Raw genomic sequence first — 5855 nt, 5'->3', positions numbered from 1 at the left:
TCTCACATCTTTCTCCATACATATAATGTTTCCCAATCTTTCAAAGCGATTATTATTATTACTGCTAATTCCCAATTATGAGTAGGGTACTTCTGCTCATAAGGTTTCGGTTGTCTAGTTGCATATGCAATAACTTTATTGTACTGCATCAACACACATCCTATTCCCTTAAGAGAAGTATCACTATAGACTATGAAATCTCCTTGATCCTCTCAAAGTGTTAAAATAGGTGCTGTGACCCTTATCTTCTTTAATTCCGCAAAACTTTCTTCACACTTTACCATTTCATATAAACTTCTCGCTATTTCTAGTAAAATTCATCAAAGGTATTGCAATCTTCAAGAACCCTTGAACAAATTTCCGATAATAACCGGCCAATAATAAAACTTCTTACTTTTGTTGGTGCTTTTGGTCTTTCTTTATTCAAAATAACTTTAATTTCTGCTGGATTCCCTTTGGTCTCCTTCTCACTGACTATTTATGATAAGAATTATGCTCCCTGCCATTAAAGCTTTCACCTTGTAAAATTTTCATACAACTTCTTTCTTCTTTGACTTTAAGTAACACAAATATAACTTATCCAGATCCTCCTTCAAGATTCTATTCATCAAATTTAAATATTACTGGTATATCAGTTTATCCAAATAACATTACTAGGATTTTATAACAACAGTACTTGGTTCTGAAAATTATCTTTGATATGTCCATAGGTTCCATCTTTAATTGGTAATATACCCAGTTTTAAATCAATCTTATATAAAAACTTTGCTTCCTTCATTTGATCAAACAAATCACTGATTCGAGGTAACAGATATTTGCTCTTGAGAGTAAACTTATTGAGCTTCCGCTAGTCGACACATAATCTCATACTTCCATTTTTCTGAATAACAAATCATGTTGGTGCATCTTAGGGGGTACGTTAGGTCCAGTTGCTTTCTCTTTTAATCATCTCCTGCGTTTGCTCTAGTAACTCCTTTATTTGTTCTGGCACCATTCTGTGTGGGGCTTTGGACACTGGCTTCATTTTAGATGCTAAATCTATCATAAGATCACTTTCTCTATTTGAAGGGAATATTGGTAACTTGTCTGGAAACATATCTTGAGACTATGAAATCTTCAAATTCTGTTTGCTCCTGACCTTTATTTATAATCGCCATAGCACTTACGTTTTGGTCACTGTAACCTTTTAACTTAAATCATTGTTAACAAGTTCTTTCCCTTCCTTCTTCCTCTAAAACTCTTCATATTCTCATTTGGCGTCTTCAGAACTATCTTCCATTATGATGGTTTATCTGGGCATCACGCTTAAATAATTAATCCATTCTTTAGAATAATGTCCAATCCTCTTATCTCAAATGATATCAATTCTTGGCCACTTATTGCTAGAAATCTCAATTCCACCATTGGTACTTACTTATTTAATAATTACACGTTCTTAACTTGCTAGTCCTTTAGTCATAATCTTATCAACAAAACCTTGAGAGATAAACGATCAAGTTGCTCCCATATCTTTCAATACTTTAACGCATAAGGTATCCATAATAATCATTAACGTCATCATACCCGTATTTTGAATAACATAATTCACAGACAATTCATAAACTTTCATTCTTGGAGACGTATTCCTTATTGGAGTAGATTCCCTTGACTCTTAGTGCATCCCTGACTGGGCTAGTGATTTGCAATTCTCACCATATGCCCTTGTTTCCTTTTCATGCATGAAAGGTAGATGGAACTTTGCCCGCTTGGTTCATAATACGTTGACTTTTATTTGAAAAACCCTTGCAAAGAACGACTGTACGACGAAATAACTAGAAGGATTCACAATTTTAATAAACTTAGAGTTGAAAAGAAAGAAGAAGTAATGATTTGAATATGAATGAGACGACCACAATGGTACTTAAGATGGCCAGTCTTTCATACCATATGGCATACAACACATGATTAGGTGGTGTCCCACCCGACTCTTCGTCATTCCGACAAAGCGTCTCACCATAACACTATTTGTCCCAATCAGAGAGCAAAACTTGAGGGGAACAATTAAATTTGAAAGGAATGTAACATCCTCCTTTTTGATATCATCATAAAGAATTTATTAAGAAAATAAGTTCATACATTTTTAGGAATTAAAAAGGAATATACGCTACAATATTGAAGACAAGAATAATACCATTGATCACCATCCACATTTCACTTGTATTCATCTTTCGAACTTGTTCGATCATATCCCAATTGTGTCATATAACAACTTTAGAAGGTACGCTGAAATGCCTTCGCAAACTAAGTATTATGGTAAATTTTTACTTGTTAAGTCTTGCGTCTGTAACATCGTATCTACACGTGTAATACTTTAACAATTCGATCATAATGGCATTCTTATCAGATAACCTCAAGTTTCCTCTTTTTAATTTAGAATAACCATGAATCATTCAACATAACGATCCTTTTATTAATAATATTCTTCTTTTATAAAATTCTGGAAATCTTCCTAATCTTCTTTGGTCATGTTCAAGCTTCCGTTAATTCAATGAATTCCTTGAACTCTGATAGTCCCAATAATTGGATGAATAGTTACTTCGTACGCTGGTTCTGTTGTTAATCTTATCAAACAATACTTGCACCTTACTGGTTAGGAATAATCAACTTCTTTATAACCGCAGGTTACTTCGTTCTCTAAATTAGCAATACTAAGTCTGAAACAACATCCTTCCAGGTAATCCGGGTCTTTTAACAAACAAGAAACTCAAGTAGAAACTTGACAACCGATGTTTAAAACTTATTTTATTCCAAAAAGGCTTTTAGAAATTTTGTAAGGGAAAATCTTTTTCGAAAACTTGTTTAAATTTTTGAAAATCACACATCTGGCTATCCTTAATATATGAGTTGGTTGTTATCCTTCTTATAACAGGATACCAAGTTAAAGAAATGATTACCCAAAGGTCCATTCACTTCCATTTATCTCCTCCCCTTCATTGGGTCTATTACCTCCCTTAATCGATGAAAACTTCAGCTGTCATTGCATATTATCTTATTCGTAGCTTCATTTCAAAGCTTCCATACTGGTAGTACTCCCATCATCATTTTTGCAAACATTAAGTGGAACAGGTCTATCCAACAGCCAACAAGTCTATTTCATAGAACAAAGTTTGCTGACATCACGTCACATCACTACTTTATATATCACATTATCATAGCACCATCATCTAATTCTACGAAAATTCAAGATTTATACTTTTCTCTCTAACTCTTTCAAAATTCCTCTAGTCCATCCCATAAGCCAATCATGGTTGGTCTATTCACTAGTGGCTACATTTAATCTGGTAACAATTATCCTCCAAAACACGTGAATCTTCTTTCTAAACTCCTTCTCACCTTTATTAATATCTCATGTACTTACCATTTACTGTAGCTATCGAATCCATTCTCGTAAATACTGTTGTTCCATAAGACAGGTTTTTAAACTGAGGGTATAGAACATGGTATAGAGTAAATTGAAAAGATACATTCATAGTTGAAGGTACAGTAGAACAGGAATAAGCAGATGGAGGTTCTTGAATAGGTAGTCTCATATCAAGAGGTGATAGAATAGCGTAGAATAACTTGGAGAGGTGCAACTATCATAACAGAAGCTAATACCATTAATACCGATGGAAGAACAAGGTGCAAATCAAATCTGAAAGAAGATGACGATCCTCAAACAGAAGGCTCCGAATGATCAGATGATACCGGGAAAATAGGATCTTCCATTGCCGTTGTCTGGAAATCACGTCGCAAGCTAAGAATCCCGAATCGCAACACGAACCGCGCCGGAGACCTACTATACAGTCGCACTCAACCTCACGTTGACTTACCTTTCTATTTCCTATTCCTAATCCTAACCCTCTACCCAATCCCGACAATCTAGGCTTGTTTCAGTGATTTATAACCTGTAGCTCTGATACCAACCTGTGGCACCCTCCAAACCCGGGTCAGAAGTTTGGGGTCCACAACACATACACAATATATAAACCTGTATATGAAATATTATTTGCAATGACCCTACTTTACATAACCACGGATCGCAACAGGTTAAAGTATGAAAACAAGCCACAACCTTAACTTTTATTATAACGTACCAAATCCCAACTAATTTAACTTACAACTGAGAATGAAATTATTCTTACAATCATACTATCTCACTACCGTAGTAAGCTCCTGCTAGCTCGATCCAACTCAATCTAGAATCCTAGCTCGTACATTAAACTGGGAAACCTCGCTATCAACCGTATCCTTCTTAACTGTAATATACATGAAAAGATTCACAAGGGTGAGCTAACTAGCTCAGCAAGTTACAATAACAATAACTGAGGTTAATCAATGATCAAATGAGATGATTCAGAGGAATTAAGATTCTTGTTAAACAATCATTAGAATTGGATATTCATTTTAAATTTTAAAACCAAGGTTAGGCTGCTGATCAGTCACGCACTAACCCCGAGCAAGGCACACAGCTCTGCTCTACGAACTGGATCCAAGGAACACATTGGCCTAATTCGACCATGAATCTGGTCTGACCACGAATCTGGTCCACATAAAGAAAACTATCCAATTCTAAAGCAGTTCAATATAATAAACAATAAAACTCAATAAAAAAAGATCATAATTAACAGTAACAAAACATTTGTATAAGAGCATGGTGAAAATTCATGGGTACCATGAGGGTATGTCAAAGTATATAAAAGAAATAGCCTTCAGCCTGTAGGGGAATCGGTTATTGGAGGAACAATAATTTTATAAGGTTTAGTTCTTTGATGTCACGAGGTATGGATGAGTATAAAAGTTTCTGTATGTTTAAACAATTCTCTTCCAGTGTTTGGTATATGATAGGTATATATTTGTGGAGTATTATCGTATTTGTGTCGTTTAGCATCTGGTAAACAAACAAGAAATGGTTCACAAAGAATAAGGCTTACGGCTCAAAGATCAAATGATGTGGCTCAGGTTTAAGGCTGAAGGATTCAAAGTACTTACAATATAAAACAGAGCTATTTTGAATACTTAACAATATGTCTCGAGAGAATTTAGAAATATTTGCATTATATCTCGAAAAAGGTTTAGAAGTACTTGCCTTATCACAATCGATTCCAACTTCACTTGTACTTGTCTAATGACTTTATTCAACAACCACTCGTCTACTTTTCTATGTCTTGCTTTTATTCACTGATCACCTGCTTTATTTTCTATGCATCGATTCCATTTTCTGATCACCTGCTTCCCTTTTCTACGCCTTGTCTACTCTACTATGCATCATAAGTATCTATCAATATTCATCTCACATTATTCTAGTTGTCACATGGACGTTATAAACTTTCATCTACCCTTCGTTTCACCCAAATCCGATTAACGAATTAAAAGTTATGCTAAAAACAAGTAAACACTGATCACATAGTCCGACAATCAAACAAGCAAGTCACATATAACACATAACACGTCAAACAATCAATAAAATTTCATTTATAAGGATGTCTGGGGTCATAAACAGTCTTTCGGGTATTTAATATGATTTTTAAAACATTTTTCAGAGTCAAAACGGGTCGTTGGGTCAATTTTAAAGCAATAAAGGGTCCGGTTGGCCAAATCTGGCCTAAAAATAATTTAATAATAATTATCGAGCCTTGAAAACAATTTAAAATAATATTTTAAAGCTCAAAACTAGTTTTCAGAATTTTTAAATCATTTATAAATAATTAAATCTAATTAAATAAATAATTAATAATTAATTAATAATTAATTAAATCAGTTAATCAATTAATTTTTTAGTTAATTGACCAATTAATTATTAACTAAAAATAATTAACTAATTAATTCAGATTAAT

The sequence above is a fragment of the Apium graveolens genome, chromosome 5 (genome assembly GCF_009905375.1).
Source record: "Apium graveolens cultivar Ventura chromosome 5, ASM990537v1, whole genome shotgun sequence".
Taxonomy (NCBI): domain Eukaryota; kingdom Viridiplantae; phylum Streptophyta; class Magnoliopsida; order Apiales; family Apiaceae; genus Apium; species Apium graveolens.
The sequence above is the reverse complement of the archived record's forward strand: the minus strand, read 5'-3'. Positions refer to the sequence as shown.